Consider the following 18,458-nt stretch of genomic DNA (forward strand, 5'->3'; position numbering starts at 1 on the left):
TGGGTGACAGAGTAAGACTCTGTCTCAAAAAAAAAAAAAAATTAAGATGGTAAATATTATACGTCTTTCACCACAATTTAAATATAGGGGGAAAGTTCTGCTGCATTTTAGCACAGGTGCAAATAGACAACTGAGGGCAGACCACATGGCCCATCCACCACCGAGAACCCAGGGAAACTCAGATGGAAGGAAAGTAGGTTTGGCCACAGCTCTGCTACAGACACAGCACACATGGGCCAGGCATTTAAAGATACCACCCATACCAGGTGTGGCTGTGGGCCTGCATCCAGCACAGTCAGATTCGTCAGGACACAAGTAGAAGGGTCCAGCAGGAGTGCTGCACTGACTTCCCAGGGAAATGGGCTCTGGGCATACAGCCACATGCAGGCAGAGGTGGCAGAGCAGGTGGCCCCCCACCTGTACCTCTATATGGAGTGGGCTGGAGCTAAAACACTGTATGCAACCAACCATCTCTGCCAACTGAACTGTGGCAGGTTCTTGCTATCTGATATGATTCCAGTGCAGAATCTGCAACTCATTGCATTGATTTTCTAACTTTTTGAGTGTTCAGCACATCCGTACCTCAACACAGGTCCTCCTTGGTAAAATGCAAGCAAGGGTTACTACGAGGGTCAATCACGGCTCCAGCTTGTCCCTGCCTTCCCTTCAGTGATCACTCCCACTCTTGCCTAAGCCTTTATATCTGCTACAACTTCTGCATTTACTCTTCTGCTCCAACACCTCCAGATTCACCTCTTCCCTTAAAGGAGTACTTTCTCTACTGTGTACTCATCGGAGCATCCAGAGGACAATCCACATCCGTGACTTCTTCACAGAGGCGTGCTACAATTTCTATTAAGACCAGGTACCCTTGGCGTTTAGGACTTCTCCATTCACACCCACAGCAACCTCTGCCCACCAGCCCAGCCAGAGAGCAACCCCATGGAGGCCAATCCCATCAGCCAGGAGAGGATGTCTAAAACCAGTACTCCTGGCTTCCCAAAAAGGATCATCTGAAGACCTTTCTCCTGAGCAGCTCAATCCTGTTCTACTCCAGATGACAGCCAATCACAGCCCAACACTCAGGCCCCCAAGTAGTAACATTCCTTCATCTGCACTCTAGAAGTGGTATCAACCAAAGGCAAAAACAGAAGGAATACACTGCTATAAAGTGAAGCCCTGGGTCAGAAGCCATAAGCCATCATAAACCACAATAACTTGAGATTTGGGGGTATGTTCATTTTCTTGGCATTAAGGATTTTTTTTCTTAATAGGTATACTCCAGGAATACCTACTTTGTCTATGGTGCCTTGCTAAAATCTCCTATCTTTGTTGACAAGGTGAATAAATATGAACTACATCTGAATAGCTTAGTAAATGTTCAATTTACCCTCCAAAGTGCTGATTAATGAATAGACCAAGGAAGGTCTCTACTAGAAGGCCACAGGGCTCTTTCTGAGTACTGTATGTTTCAACATTTTTATCAATTACTTGAACGATGGCACAGATAAAATGTTTATCTAATTCAAAGATGACAAGTTTCCAGGAGCCATGGCAAATACACTGGATGACAGAGTCAAGAGCTAAAAAGATCAACAGATTGGAATTGCAATAGAGAGGAAATAAATGCTATTTGGACACTTGGGTGCAAAAAAAGAAATGCACAAATGTAGGAGGTGTGAAAGAGACTTAGGAGATTTAATTGGATATAATTTCTGTATGTGACGATGTGATGTTGTGGCTGCCAAAAAAAAAAAAAAAGAAAAAGTCAGGCAGTCTTAGACTGTACCTAAGGGAGACTTAGTAAGGGGCCAAGGGAGAAACCCTGAAAACTGGGATTCTGCCTCCACACACTAAGAGAGATAAGTCAGTGGAAGAACATCCAAGTGAGAGCAGGAACCAGAAGTCCCTTCTCACGGAGGACAGCTGCAGAAATCCAGCACACGAGGGTCTCCAGGTTTGGCCACAGAGGGCTGGTCAGGCTCTTCATGACCCTGCTTGGGGGAGAGAAACAGAGAACTTGGATCAACGTGCGGTGAAGGATTTTGGTTTCATGTAAGAACAGACAGTAAGATTCATTTGAAAGCGGACTGGGCTGCCTAAAGAGATAATGAAGATTTCTGTGGAGCTGCATACTTCTGAGATTGTATAAGCCTAATGTGATTTACTATGATAACTCTTTTGGGGTGTTATTTGCTCTGTTTTGCAGCTAAGGAAACTGAGGGTTAACAACAGCCAAATGACCAGAGCGGGCATCTCTTTAAAGCCTCTGAGAGTAGACACCTCTGTCAACTCCAATGCCTTGACCCATCAAAGGAAGGCAACATAGGGAGCTTGTAAAAAGCTTTACAGAGCTTCACTTTGTATCTCATAACCCATATGTAAAGGAATAAAACAGACTTAATGGGGAAAAGGCTATTATTTCAGACGTTACATTCCACTGAAAAAAATACACTGTTCGCACAAGTTAATTACACTGCAGAATGTCAAATTCTTGTTTTTGTTCACAACCCATAGAGGGAGAAAAAAATAAAGGCAGAAAACACAATCTAACCCAACTACATGAACTCTTCCTGCACATACAGCATTTTCCTGAAAGGACAGAAATGGAGCTAACAAATTTGGAACACAAGATTTCCACTTCATCAGGCAACTGCCACTCATCACACCCTGTTTCTATTAAATCCCATTCCCTTCGTTATCTCCACACTTAAAGAGCTTTCCTTCCGCGCACTGCTTACACACAGTTCCATCAGTCCCCTGCAAGCCACAGGGAAGTTGGCCTCCCTGACCTCAGTGCACCCATTCTTTATTCAGCGCTGATGCTCAGATCACACAAAGATCCCTTGATGCTAGGAAAGTCTCCACCCCACCAGAAAATCTATACATTTTTTTCCATGGAGATTGAGAAGTACATTTTTAATCTCCCACTTTTACAAGTTCCAGTTGAGAACAATATAATTCTCAAGCAGATGGAGAGCTCTGACAAGCATGAGCAACGCTTGCCTTTAAAGCAAACCAGGCAGCAAACTGTGAGGGGCCAAGTGACAGTCACTGGCACCTGCATTCCCCCCGCCACCCTGAGTCTGGCCCAGGTCTTCCAGTCAAGCAGGCTCGGGGAGTTGGACCCGGAGCAGTGCAGGCTAAGGTCCAAAAACAAGTGGGGAAGTTGGCCGGATGCGGTGGCTCACGCCTGTAATCCCAGCACTTTGGGAGGCCAAGGCGGGCGGATCACGAGATCAGGAGTTCAAGACCAGCCTGACCAACATGGTGAAACCCCATCTACTAAAAATGCAAAAATAATCAGCTGACTGGTGGTATGTGCCTGTAATCCCAGCTACTTGGGAGGCTGAGGCAGGGGAACTGCTTGAACCAGGGAGGTGGAGGTTGCAGTGAGCCGAGATCATGCCACTGCACTCCAGCCTAGGGGACAGAGCAAGACTCCATCTCAAAAAAAAAAAAAAAAAAGGGCAAGGAGAGGTCAGGCTGCCACAATCACATGACTCCAGGAAGGAGGGGATGTTCACAGAGCCACACAGCAGTACAAGTGGGGGTCCCTAAGCCTCCCCATGGCTCAACCTCTCTGAAGGGCTGACAGGCATGCTAACAGATCGTCGTGGAGGATTAATGAGACCACCATGGGCCAGGGACACCTGAATGAATGGTGCAGTGGCATCTTTGAGCAGCTCACCCCTTTAGTAACCCTATAATTTTGTTTCCCTGCACCCCTGCCCTCCAACACAAACTGTGTTAATTTGCTTAAAAGTCAACAGCATGTTACATCATGTAGACAAGAACAATTATACTAAAAAAAAAAAAAAAAAGAAATCCAGAGGCATAAAAGTATGCCAATAAACTGCAAAGGGATCAATGTAAATGTTCTTTGGTACCAGATAAAGGACGCGTCTCCAAATAGTCACCAGAAATGAGGCAGATGCTGCCAAGCAGTGTGCTGACAAAGTCAGAAATGTCTCACATTACTCCTCTCTAGGAGAGCACAAGTGCAGCCCTGAAGAAGTCTACCCTTGACAGTGGGCAAAAACAGAAGACAGGAGGTCAGCCTGGGCAAGGTGGTTCACAGCACTTTGGGAGGCCAAGGCAGCCACATCACTTGAGGCCAGGAGTTCGAGACCAGCCTGATCAACATGGGGAAACCTGTCTCTACTAAGAATACAAATATGATCCAGGCAGGGTGGCGCACCCCTGAAGTCCCAGCTACTTAGAAGGCTGAGGCATGAGAATCGCTCAAACCCGGGAGGCACAGGTTGCGGTGAACCAAGATCGCGCCATTGCACTCCAGCAAAAAACATCCCTGGGAGGTGGAGACAACCCAAAAGGCAGGCAAGCCAGTGTGCCTAGTCCACCAGGGAGGCAGCAAGTCCCAGGAACCCACCAAGTGAGTCTACAGCATCCTCGGCATTCTGCAGCTGGAGGCAGCGCTGCTGGACAGCAGTCCCATTCAACAGCTTTGTGGATCAGTCTTCCCAGGGACCTGCTGAAGAACAAAGCTGAAGGTGTAAAGGTAAAAAAAAAAATCCAAAGTCTCAAATCCCCACAACAGGGTGGTAAATCTTGCCCTCCTATATGGAAGCGGCGTGACTCCAAGGCAAAGCCAGTGTTCCCCTCCCTGTGGCCAACACCAACTATACGCCTGCTCCATTCTGCTCATCCAGGATCCAGCTTCTGAGGCTTAACGGGTCTCCCAGCCACAGCATAGCAGCCCATGGCTGCTGGATGGCACAGCAGGAGACAGCAAGTAAAGGACATTCATGTGGGTTGAGGGGGTTGCTGCCTGCTCTCCCACACAGCCCTGGGTTAGGGAACCACAGAGCATGCTCCACCAGTCCTTCCATGCTAGGCAACACCATGGGCAAAAGGAACACAGGGCAGAGGGACATGGGACAAAGCCTTGGCAAAATGCTATCACCCCGGAGACTAAAGACCCAGGGTCTCCCACTACTCCACCATTCATATCTCCCACCCAGGCCTACCCCACCCTGAGGCCCCTAGTATCTAGAGCAGGGGTGGCTATTTCTATATCCTCCCCACGGATGTCCCCATACCATCAAGCAGCTTTAATCATGTGTTAGGTGGTAAACAACAGACTCTCACTAACTCCATTTTTAAATGCTGGAGCATATGACCAATGCCAATATCTCAAGTAGGTGTTGTGGGAAAGAGCTTTTAGATAATGGCTTTGATTCCTTAAGGGTAGATCCCTATTTTGTATATATTGTTAACCAGAGCTTGCTACTAAACAGAGTTCCCAAATATTACTGGAAAGTCCAATCTCACCATCATCTTACATTAAGGTTTCCAGGGTATGGTAAATGCCTTCTGAAAATTAGAGAAATGCAAATGAAAACATTTTTAACTTGGCTGGGCATAGTGGCTTATGCCTATAATCCCAGCGTTTTGGAGGACCAAAGCAGCAGAACTGCTGGAGCCCAAGAGATCAAGGCTGCAGGAAACTATGATGATGATGCCACTGCATTCCAGCCTGAGCAACAGAGCAAGACCCTAGCTCAATCGATCAATTTCCTTTTTTTCTTTGGAGGCAGGGTCTCACCCTGTCATCCAGGCTGGAGTGCAGTGGCACGATCTCGGCTCTCTGCAGCCTCAACTTCCTGGGCTCAAGTGATCCTCCCAAGTAGCTGCGTCCAAAGGCAAGTGCCCCCATGCCCAGTTAATTTTTTATATTTTTGGTAGAGATAGGGTTTCACCAGGTTGTCCAGGCTGGTCTTGAATTCCTAAGCTCAAGCAATCTGCCCGCTTCGGCTTCCCCAAAGTGCTGGGATGACAGGCATGAGCCACTATGCCCAGGTAATCAAAGAAATATTTTTAACTTATCAGATTGAAAAAAAAATGACCAATCTAATAACAGCAAGTTTGAGTGAGGACATGGGGCAACAGGCACTCTCCTAGTTTTTGGAGGAGCATATGTATACAGTCCTTTTGGAGGGCACTATCTACCAAAAAATTCAAATGCCTATAACCTCTAACCAGTGACTCCCCTTCTAGGGATCCAATCCTCATGTCAGCAGGGCAAACAGATAGATGTGAAAGTATCCTCGTGAATCTGATTTATAAAATTTAAAACCAGAATAAATGTCCCCCTTTCAATGAAACTGCAAGGTTTTCTTGCACTGATCAATACACAGCAATTAAAAAGAACAAAGAGTATCAATATGTAATCGATTTTTACAGCAAAGCCCAACACACACACTGGCTCATCCAGGTTGCCAAGGTTAACAACAATGGTGTTACGTATTGCTGACAAATCATTGAAGGGAGGCATTTCAGCTCTGCCGTCTTGTTCCCAAAAACCCATGGTCCCAGTCTAACCATAAGTAAACTATGGGCTGGGTGTGGTGGCTCACGCCTATAATCCCAGCACTTTGGGAGGCAGAGGCAGGTGGATCACCTGAGGTCAGGAGTTCAAGACCAGCCTGGCCAACATGGTGAAACCCCATTTCTACTGAAAATAGAATAATTAGCTGGGCATGGTGGCGAGCGCCTGTAATCCCAGCTACTCAGGAGGCTGGGAGAACTGCTTGAACCCAGGAAGCGGAGGTTGCAGTGAGCCGAGATCCTGCCACTGCACTCCAGCTTGAGCAACAAGAGCAAGACTCCATCTCAAAAAAACAAAACCATGAGACGACTCCAAATTAAGGGATGGTATGCACAAAACCTGGCCAGTGCCCCTCAAAACTGTCAAGGTTACCAAGGACAAGGAAAATCTGAGACACTGTTACAGACCAGAAGAGGTGAAGAAGACAGACAACTAAATGTAATGTATTGTGATGTCCTATTCTGCACAGGATCCTGGACCAGGAAAGGAACACTGGGCAAAACTGGTAAAAATCCAAAGAAAGTCTTGAGTTTAGTCCACTGACAATCACGGACTAATGCTGGTTCCTTAGTTGTGGCCAACTACTGTGCTAATGTAGAATGTTACCGAGGGGTACCTGTTAAAAGGTACATGGGAACTCTCTGAACTATCATGTCAACTTTTCTGTAAAGCTAAAACTATTCTAAAAGAAAAAGTTTATTTAAATAAAGAGTGAATATGCAGGAGTATGTAAGCCTCACGACAACGGGGATCTATTTAAATGTTTTTTGAAAAAAGTACCCTTACTCCTCTGTGGCTTGCCCCACCCTCCTTCCCCCTTCCCCCACCCCCCATCCCTGTTTTTTATGCAGGTGGACATAAACACATGGAAAAAAATGCCTGGAAGAAGACATGCTGATAGGCCAGTAGTTCCTCCTGGAGAGTGAAGCAGTCTTGGAGTAGCAGGAAGAGGAGAGGGTGAGCTATCACCTATCACCTTCTACTCTGTGACTGTGTTTTGTTCTAATTTCCATGAAAAACATACATTCACGTATTGTATACTTAAAATCATTTTTAAAACAAAGATCATTCTGCTACAGGAAGATAGCCAAGATTTATTAAATTGAAAAAACGCAAACTGCAAATCTGTGTTTAAACAACAGCTAAGAATAGCACATTTGCTTGCACAGGGTGTATCTGCAAAGCTTACCCTTGGAAAGCAGAGTGGAAGGCGGAAGTCAGAGGAGAAGAGGGACCAGGCATTTTTACTCCTTACCTTATGTTTAAATACTCTACCATAGCATGTGTTTTTGTTTTGAGATAGGGTCTTGCTCTGTCACCCAAGTTGGAGTGTAGTGACATGGACATGGCTCACTGCAGCCTTCACTTCCTAGGCTCAAGTGATCCTCCTGCCTCAGCCTCCTGAGTAGCTGGGACTACAAGTGCACACCATCATGCTTGGCTAATTTTTTAATTTTTTTTTGTAGAGACAGGGTGTCACTATGTTGCCCAGGCTAGTCTTGAACTCCGGGACTCAAGAAATCCTCCTGCCTTAGTCTTCCAAAGTGCTGGAATTACAGGCATGAGCCACCAAGCCCGGCCAAGTACTTTTTTTTTGAGTCTCGCTCTGTCGCCCAGGATGAAGTACAGTGACGTGATCTCAGCTCACTGCAACCTCTGCCTCCCAGGTTCAAGCAATTCTCTGCCTCAGTCTCCCAAGTAGCTGGGATTATAGGAGGCCGCCACCACGCCCAGCTAATCTTTTGTATTTTTAGTAGAGACGGGGTTTCACCATATTGGTTAGGCTGGTCTTGAACTCCTGACCTCGTGATCCACCTGCCTCAGCCTCCCAAAGTGTTGGGATTACAGGCATGATGCACTGTGCCAGCCACATGTATTTTTAAAATCATTATCATCATGAAAATGATCATAAATCCTCAAAGTTCACTCCTCACTTGCTGCATCTCTTTGACCCCAAATGACACCCAAAGGAGCTCACATTTTGGAACTCTGCTTCTAGGGCTGTGATAGCACAGGGTCTCCCTTGTTCTCCCACAGCTTGGGGCCATATGAGGGAGCAGGCACCTTCAGAGGTAGCCCCTGCTGTCACTAACACCATTGGCTGAAACGCTGCTATCTCTCCATGGGTCAATGTCTGTCCAGCATCAACACTGCTCTCCACTGGGGCATCCTGAAAGATGATGCCTTCAGAGTCATCTTTAAACTATGCAAGGTCTCTGCCTGCAATAAATATATTCTAATACTTTAGATGAATACTTTCTGATCAATCAATCTATGACAAACCCCTGGATCCTCAACCATGGCATCTAAAAAAAAATGTAGTGCAACCGGCCAGGCGCAGTGGCTCATGCCTGCAATCCCAACACTCTGGGAGGCAATAAGGCAGATCACTTGAGGTCAGGAGTTTGAGACCAGCCTGACCAACATGGGGAAACTTTGTCTCTACTAAAAATATTAAAATTAGCTGAGTGTGGTGGCAGGCACCTGTAATCCCAACTGCTTGGGAATCTGAAGAATCATTTGAACCTGGGAGGCGGAGGTTGCAGTGAACCAAGATCATGCCATTGCACTCCAGCCTGGGTCACAGAGCAAGACTCTGTCTCAAAAAAAAAAAAAAAATGTAGTGCAATTGTCCAAAGCTGCTTGTCCTTGAAAAGAATGCCAAAAAACAAGCAAGCAACCAAAAAAAAAAAAAAAATCTGCAAGATATCTAGAAAGGGAAAACAGCACAATGAAAATGGAAAACTGCTATTTCATGCCGCTTTTAAGATCAAGTGACTTAATTTCACTAACATTGATTTTTGCAGAGTGATATAATTTTGCTAACACTGAGCTTCTGCTTACTTGATGTTAACATCTGGGCAGCCAAAGTCGTCACCCACCACACAGGAGGAGGCGGAGAAACATCAGGTCATCTGAAAGGCCGTCCACATGCAGATACTGATGAATCTAAGCATACTGCGTAAAAAGAGGCCTCCAAGATTAATCATAGTTTATTTTTTAGGTCCTGAATTTCTCAAGAAGTCTGATAAAAAGCTGGGCCCTTTCTCAAAAAAAATACAAAGAGTTTTGTATGCCATTTCCAAAGGTCCTTTGAACCCATTGACAGGGTCTTTTGAGTCACAGACCCTAATCAACTAGTCCTGAGCTATAAACATCTGTGATACCATTGTACAGATTTTAAAAATGAGGACTAGAGCAACTGGGTGACTTTCTCAAAGTTCTCCCACTAGTTAATGGCAGGGTAGAGAGCTCTCATCTCATGCTGCCGAGCAGGATGTTTCTAGAAAACATGTAGCACACTCAGCAGTGGTTAGTGCTGACCCCCAACAAAAGCATTATAATAGCATTCCCATACGTGCCAACGCTGTGCAAAGGTACACACATGTAATAACAGTGCCTTCACACATACACACAGGTGTATGTTGTGTGGTGAGTCGAAGAGAGACAGTGGGGAAGGAGGGGGAGAGAGAGAGTGTGTGGGTGGGAGTGAAAGAGAGAGGCAGAGAGAGGAGGGAGAGTAGAAGAGTGCGACAGAAGGGGAGGGGGAGAGAAGGGGGTGATGGGAGAAGAGAAGAGAGAACTATACTACTGACACTATGAACTCGGGCCAAGGCTGGCCAGGGCTTAATCCAAAACCCTGCGCCCTATCCGTGAAACAAGAATCTAGGTTCAGATCACCAGAGAGCACACTGAGAAGCCACCATGTCCTTCCTTCAATAAGGTGCAGGCAGGCACCGGGCCTCAATCACTGGGACTCAAACTCCCCACCCAGCAGCCTCTGTTCCATGCTACAAACCACAGACCACAAGACACCATGGCAGTTCAAGAGCAAAGCCACCAAGTGAATGGCACCAGGTATCCCATTTCCACAGGCATTCCAGGACCACTACCAAACAGGGGCTGGCAATCATGAAGAGCTCCGCTTCCAGCAAAGAGGTAAGTAACTTTTGCCAGAGATGGCAAAGACGAAACTCTGAAGATAAAGAGAGACAGAGAGCTATAGAGCTGGTCACTTTCAAGAGCTTTATTTCTTACCCAAACTAAACCACTAATGACACAATGATAACCTGGGGATGCTATGACTTCTATGCCAAGTCCTGGTTTCGAACACTACCACCTCTCTCCCCCGCTGGTTACCACACAGCATCTGGCTGGGGGCTGGACCCTGGTCTAACCCTCTACAGTGCACCCTCCACCCTACTACCAAGACAGACTTTCCAAACCACAAACCTGACAGTGCCCATTCTTCTGCTTTAAGTCCTTCAAAGGCTCCCTGTGCCTTCCAGGGAAAATCCAATTTCCTTAAACGGCCTAAGACTCTGTGATTTTTACATGTGTCAATACATGCAGTCTCAGCTACAGATATTCCTCCACCAAGGACAAGACATGGAGCCAAGTGAGGTTGCTAGACTCCAAGACACTGGGTACACATGCTTCCCAGCAACTTCTTCCATGAAAACACCCATCTTTTCTAGGCCAGGCCTTTAACACTTGCCTGGATGCAGACTTACCCCTTCACTGCCACAGGACCCCGACTGCACTCATTTCTCCTCAAGTTTAGACACTCACTCAACTGCTGGACTGTGATCCCATAGGCAGCTGGAACTGCATTGCACTTATTTTCTGTCTTTCACAAGGGCCAAACCAGCACAGGTCTGAGAAATAGTGAGTGCTTAGGAAACACTGGGCAAATGAATGACAAGGAGGAAATCAGCTGCTCTTGTTCACATGCTCCCTCTCTTCCTCTTCCTCCTCCTCTTCCCAAAACCTTCAGGTTTTTTCACAGGCTTCTTCTCCTTTCAAAACCTTCAGCTGTGGCTCACACCTATAATCCCAGCACTTTAGGAGGCTGAGGAGGGCAGATCATGAGGTCAGGAGTTCGAGACCAGGCTGGCCAACATAGTGAAACCCTGTCTCTATTAAAAATACAAAAATTAGCTGGGCATGTGGCACATGCCTGTAGTCCCAGCTACTCGGGAGGCTAAGGCAGGAGAGTCACTTGAACTCGGGAGGCAGAGGCTGTAGTGAGCCGAGATTGTGCCATTGCACTCCAGCCTGAGCAAGAGAGCGAGTCTTCACCTCAAAATAAACAAACCCTTCAGCTTTTAAGTGAATTTGTACCCACAGAAAGTTTAAACAGGCCAGGCACAGTGGCTCATGCCTATAATCCCAGCACTTCGGGACGCTCAGGTGGAAGAACTGCTTGAGGCTAGGACTTTGACACCAGCCTAGAAAACATACCAAGACCCCATCTCTACAAAAACTTAAAAATTAGCCAGGAGTGATGGCACAGGCACGTAGTCGCAGCTACTCAGGAGGCTTAGGTGGGAGCATCATGTGAGCTGAAGGAGGTTGAGGCTGCAGTAAACTATGATCACATCACTGCACTCCAGCCTGGACAACAAAGTGACATCCTGTCTGTCAGGAAAAAAAAAAAAAGAATAATGAAATACTTCACTGATATTTGCTAAAACTCAAAAGTGCCATCAAAACCACAATGAGATACTACTTTATATCCATTAGAATGAATGGCTACTATAAAAAATAAAAAAAAGAACAAAAAATAAAAAAAATGTTGGCAAGGATGTGGAAAAATTGGAACTCTTATGCAGTCTATATGGAAAACAGTATAGTGGTTCCTCAAAAAATTAAGAATAGAACTGCCCTATGATCCAGCAATTCCACTTCTGGGTATATACCTGAAAGAACTGAAATGAAAGCCTTCAAGAAATATTTGTATATCCATGATCATAGCCATGTTATTCACAGTAGCCAAAGGGTGGAAGCGACTCAAGTGTTCATAGACAGACAAGTGGAGAAGCATATGTACCACGTAGTAATGAACGTTATATAAATGTTCAATCTGTCACACATACATTTATTATTTAAATATTATTGGGCCTTAAGAAGGAAGGAGATTCTAACACATGCTACAACCTGAATGAACCTTGAGGACATTATGCTCATACGGTGAGCCAGTCACAAAAGGACAAATATATGATTCCATTTACATGAGGTATCTAGACAGTGAAATTTAGACAGGAAGCGGAATGGTGGTTGCCAGGGGCTAGAGAAAAAAGCAATGGGAAGTTGTTTAGTGGATATGGAGCTTCAGTTTGGGAAGATGAACAAGTTCTAGAGATGGATGGTGGTGACAGTTGCACAACAATGTGAATGTACTCAATGCCACAGAACATGTACTTTAAGAAAATTCTTTTAAGAAGCCTCAAGAGCTGCTGTCTGACACCACCCTAAGGTAAAGTTCAAAATTGTTTCAGACACTGACAGCTGCCACACCATCCAAGGATGCTGCGGTTCCAAGCCTGGGTCATCAGGCTACCTGGGGTGCAGGAGTGGCAAGCTGCTGGTGCCTGGGGCCTGCTGCTAGACCTGAACACCAGAAGCATGCCAGTGTTCTTGCACACTCTTGTTCCATCTTCAACAGTTATCTGGAGGAAGCACCACCAGGGGCCCAGCCCACAGAGGCATCTTTGGAGGGACCCTGGACAAAAAGCAGATATACACATGGTCTGAGCCAATTGTGGAAGGAGCCACTGGGAAGATACCAAAGGGCAGAACAAAGAGGGACAGAGAGGAAGAGGTGCCCGGCTGCGTAACAGGGAGCAGAGTGGGCTGGAGGAGACTGAAGATGAAAACCCACTGGGAAGCTGGTGCCCTGGATCATTATTAACCTCCCCAGACTAAGTAACTAAGCAGAAGTTGGGGTTTGTTCTCTAGTAAGTTACAGCCCCAGTAAGAACCCACATGAAGCCAATCCTAGGCATCTAAAGAACTCAAAATCTACCATCCAAAGTGGATGGAAAGTGTCCGTCCACTTTCCAGGAATTATGGTCACATGACTAAAAATGCAAACAGCATCATTCTTGTTAAAAGCCAACAGTTCCAGCCAGGCACGGTAGCTCACTTCTGTAATCCCAGAACTTTGGGAGGCTGAGGTGAGAGGACTGCTTGAGTCCAGGAGTGTGAGTGCAGCCTGGGCAACATAGTAAGAGCCCATCTCTACAAAAAATGTTAAAAATCAGCCAGGTGTGATGGCACACACCTGTGATTCAAGCTACTCGGGAGGCTGAGGCAGGAAGATCCCTGGAGTTTGGGAAGCTGAGGCTGCACTAAGCCGTAACCATGCCACTGCATTCCTGCTGTGGTTAGAGAGCAAGACAGTCTCAAAAAACAAACCAAAAAGAAAGGAAAAGGAAGAAGAAATGTCTATATAGAGGGAGCCTACACTGCAGGGTCAGACTCCTCACAAAGTTACAAACATCCTGAAGCTCAGGGAGACTAATTTGCTCCAAATCACACTCACTAAGTTATCAGTGCTGGATAGAATGCAAGCCCAGACTTCCTGAAGCCAAATCCCACACGTGCTCTCTCAGCACATACAGGGTCTCCCACTGACTGCCTTTCTACTTCTACTCTCTTATCTGCAGCATCCCAGTGGCCAAATTTTGCTCCATTTAAAAGGAAGGAAAGAAAGGTCCCTGTCCTCATCTGGATAAGCTTTAGTTATGTTTGTATAACATTCAGAAAAGGCCATAGAAGATCTTCACTGAGGGCTATGCTAAGTATTAAGTGTTATTCAATAAACCACAGCGTGGAGGTTGCCAACTGACGTTTAGCTATAACCTGGAAAGAGTACTGGCTGAATACATCTTTTCTTCCTATTTCAATTTCTAGGTATCAATTTATATTCATCAGCTCCCACACCCCAACTCTACCATTAGCAAGCATAAAACAAACCAAAAAAAAATCACAGAGCTACAGCTGTAAGACACCACCAGAGTAGGTGGCATATTATGATAAACAAAGATGACAATAAAACATTTTTCCAGCTGTGATAAACATATTCAAGACTATCAGAAAGGCTGCCAGAGCTAAAAACTGAAAACTATGAAAATTGCAAGTAGCTCATAACTCAGAGTTTATGTCTTAGAAGCTTTTATCTTTTAGGCAGAAGCTGTCTCACGAGGAGATCATTTCCTTACCTTTTTAAAATCTGAATGTTTAAAGTTGTGACATGTTGAGGCTGTGACATGTCCAAAGGGATTTAACATCTGGCTGAGGGTTGGACTGAGACTCAGCATGGGCATGTGGTCCAGCTCAGAGGCCCAGCTGGAGAAGACTACTATCACTCAGGGCAGCCCTACTGAGCCTCCAGGAGGATCCCAAAATCTACACCGCCAGGTGGTTAGCACACTCACATTTCATTACATCTCAAATATTGTGAACAAGTGATTCAATTAACAGCTGCCTCAGTGTCTCAGAGATCAGAAGAAATTAAGAAGAATGGTGAATTATTCCAGATTTCCAAATATTCATGTCTTTGTGCCCTTTCTTGGCTTCTGAAACCATCTGTCTTCCTTTCCCAACTTAAAAAAGAAAAAAGGAAAACTTTAAACAATAAACCTTGCCATCTAACTGTGACTGATGAGATGTGGTTGCGAAATGGGCTTGTCAGATCCACTTATATAAAAGGATACCCACTTGACTGCAATTCATAACATCCCTAGCATCTGAAGAACTTCAACAATGATTTTCTCAATAAACAAAACTGTCATGTATTACAATAAGCTGAACTAAGATTACCTCATCCCTTAAAAACCAATGGCTATAAACAAGTTGTAACACAACTGGGCAATGCCCACACCAGCAAAAGTCCCCTTGCAAAGCCCAGGAGAATTCCCAGCAACTTCCCAGGCTTCCGAGCAGGAACAGCCCCCAATTATGGAAGTAAAGGAGAATTAACAGAATTGGAGAACATCAGATTGTGAAAGACTCGGAACAGAATGCTTCACTTTTAGAATCCTAAAATAAACAGCCAGACCACTTGAGGAATCCCAGAGGTGCATCCGTCGAAAAGCACTGTATCTGCTAAAGCACTGTATCACACACCCAAACCAGTCAGATCTGTCCTAAAACCTTTGATATCAACCCTATTCCACCTCTTTTGATGAACACCTACTTATGCCATGCACTTTGTCAGATCCTACGGAAACAAAGAATATGCTTCCTGCCCTTAAAGAATCCCTACAACAATAGAAGGAGAAAGGGAGAGAAAATAATCTCAGCACTGTGTAATCAGAATAACTAGCAGTGCATGCGACATACACTGTGAGGTAGGGAGGTCACTGATATGAGGGGTTAATCACCTCTGGGGAGAGAATTGGTGCCTGGGAGCCTGCTCCAACTGAAATGCATACCAAGGAAAGTATAACCACTTATCACATTTGAGACCCAAATAAGGCAGTAAAAGCAAGGTCAGGCACGGTGGCTCACACCTGTAATCCCAGCACTCTGGGAGGCTGTGGCAGGCGGATCACAAGGTCAAGAGACCAAGACCATCCTGGCTAACATGGTGAAACCCAGTCTCTACTAAAAATACAAGAATTAGTGGGGTGTGGTGGCACCTGCCTATAATCCCAGCTACCCGGGAGGCTGAGGCAGGAGAATCACTGGAAACCGGGAGGCAGAGGCTGCAATGAGCTGAGATCATGCCATTGCACTCCAGCCTAGGCGACAGAGAAACACATTAGTTTTTGTATGCCTAGGGAAAATGTAAAAATGTAGACAAGCTCTTCAATTAAACCTCCAATATTTTTAAATCCGCTACAGTATTTAAAGAGAAAGACTCCTTTTATAATTACGTCAGACACTTTTCCCCATGAAAACATCCCAGAGCATGGATATGCTTCTTCAGTGTAAAGGTTGGTCTCCATGGGCCCTAAAAGGGACACTAGCTCACTTTACAGGAACACCCTCAGCCAACATGAGAGGGGCAGTCATCTTTCTCCTGGTACCTTCCTGGCTCCTCCTGGTAAACAACTCAGATAACCTAGGAGACCAAAAACTCCCGATACGATTTAGGAGACGGAAGTTACTCAAAATCATCTCAAACAAGTTCACCCCTGAACGCTTCCTGTGACCAAATAATGGTGGCAGACCCTGGAGGTTTCAACGGTTCTGCGCCACCCACCCTACTGTTCATTCACGAGTCCTACCCCTAGAAAGACCCTACGCCTGGGGGCCTAAGGGTGGTGAATTCCTTCCTAATCACCTTACATAGAAAATCACTAAGCTCAAAAGGAAAAATACAAGGACCCCATCCACATGCCACATTGATTTCACATGACCTAACAGAAATCAAAGCATTTCTCCCCTCCACCCACCCATCCTGAAGAGTGACCATCTCCTCAACCACACATAGCAAACCATAATTCAAATGACACCAGAGACAACCCTAAATTCAAGCATAAGCCCAAAGCAGAGATACGAACAGAATTTTTGAATGAAACCCACTAACTTATGAATACACAGGGTAAAAGTCCGCAGAGTTTTTATGAAAGCCATGTCATAGCTCCCCCAAGAACAGTCCTCAGATTGGAGCATAAGCCCCCTACAGGGATGGCATCCAATCACCCCAAGCAGGAGGGTCTGCTGCCTCCATCCCTGCAGCCAGGAAACATCAGATGCCATCCAAGGCATCTTCTATGGCTCACATATCCAGCAAATTACAGTACTCCCTCAATTTAGAGGTTTATCCTTGAACTACCCATTTTAATGAACCCAAATAGGCAAGCATTTTCCTCTCCATAAGGCTGCCCATTACCAATATCCACTGCACAAGACGGCAATCAATGAAAACTTCCTAAAAAATATCAGAGTAGTTGGTGGTGAATGCAAAGACACAGCAGAGAAGCAAGAACAACAAGGTGTGTGTCATGTGCCAGGTAGACATGTGAAACAAGGTACAGGCAGGAAGAAGATACAGCATCTACCCTCAAGATGTCACAACTGATCAGCAAAGCAGAATCATAAACAGACAGAATCCTAACATAACCGAAGTGCCATGGAGGCTTAAAGAAGCAGTTTCATATCACTTAATGACGGGGATGCATTCTAAGAAATGCACAGAGGTGATTTCATCATTGTGTGATCACAGAGTCTACTTACATGGCATAGCCTCCTATGCTCCTAGGCTACCAACCTGCAAACGTGCAGTGTGTTACTGCACTGAATACTGCAGGCAGCTGTGACGCAATGTAAGTATGTGTGTATTTAAACATACCTAAACATAGAAAAGGTACAATAAATATATAGTATGAAGGGTTTAAAAAAAAAAAAACAACTAGTACACGTGGCCAGACTCACACCTGTAATCCCAGCACTTTAGAGGCCAAGGAGGGAGAACAGCTTGATGCCGAGTCCAAGACCAGCCTGGGCAATACAGTGAGATCCCATGTCTACAAAAAAATTGAAAAACAAAAATTAGCCGGGAGTGGTGGCACAAGTCTGTAGTTCCAGCTATTTGAGGAGGCTGAGGCAGGAGAACTGCTTAAGCCCAGGTGGCATGCGTCTGTAGTCCCAGCTACTCATGAGGTTGAGGCAGAATTACTTGAACCCAGGAGGCGGAGGCTGCAGTGAGCCGAGATCATGCCACTGCACTCCAGTCTGGCAACAGAGTGAGACTCCATCTCAAAAAAATTTTTTCTTCAATTGTAAATTAACCTTAGCTTAACTATAACTTTTTTACCTTGTTACAAACTTTATTTTTCTACAAGTTTCATTCTTGTACAAAATTTTCTGTATATTCTTATGCTATAATTTTTTCTATTTTTAATTTGTTTATATTTTTTAAAACTTTTTTGTTAAAAACTAAGACACAAACACACACGTTAGCCTAGGGGATCAGGGTCGGGATCATCCATGTCACTGTCATCCACCTCCACAACTGGTCCCACCTGAAGGTCTTCAGGGGCAGTAACCCACATTTAGCCATCATCTCCTATGATAACAATGCCTTCTGGATACCTCCTGAACGACCTGCCTGAGGCTATTTTACAACTAATTCTGTATTTAGTAAGTATAAGGAGTGTACCCTAAAATAACACAAATACAGTATAGTAAATACATATACTAGTAACATGGTTGTTTATTATCACATATTAGGCACCATACACGATTGTATGTGCTACACTTTTATCTGACTGGAGTCACAGTAGGTTTACACCAGCATCACCACAAACATGTGAGTAATGCCTTGCACCACAACCTCTATGGTATCCCTAGGGGACAGCAATGTTTCAGC

General features: G+C 45.2%; 1 protein-coding gene across 2 annotated transcripts in view; it reads right to left on the reverse strand.

The window, feature by feature from the left end:
• The window catches only part of IGF1R (insulin like growth factor 1 receptor), a 313,961-nt gene that overhangs the window by 263,668 nt on the left and 31,835 nt on the right, over nucleotides 1–18,458 (reverse strand). Inside the window, exon 1 of one of the 2 annotated variants that reach the window (XM_074400083.1) lies at nucleotides 4,394–4,469. The exons of the other annotated variant lie outside the window; for it this stretch is intronic. The gene's annotated coding sequence lies outside the window, so the exon portion shown is untranslated. Of the gene's footprint in view, nucleotides 1–4,393; nucleotides 4,470–18,458 lie in introns of those variants that run through there. 2 annotated transcript variants of the gene reach the window in all.

This window comes from Saimiri boliviensis, chromosome 5 (genome assembly GCF_048565385.1).
Source record: "Saimiri boliviensis isolate mSaiBol1 chromosome 5, mSaiBol1.pri, whole genome shotgun sequence".
Classification (NCBI taxonomy): domain Eukaryota; kingdom Metazoa; phylum Chordata; class Mammalia; order Primates; family Cebidae; genus Saimiri; species Saimiri boliviensis.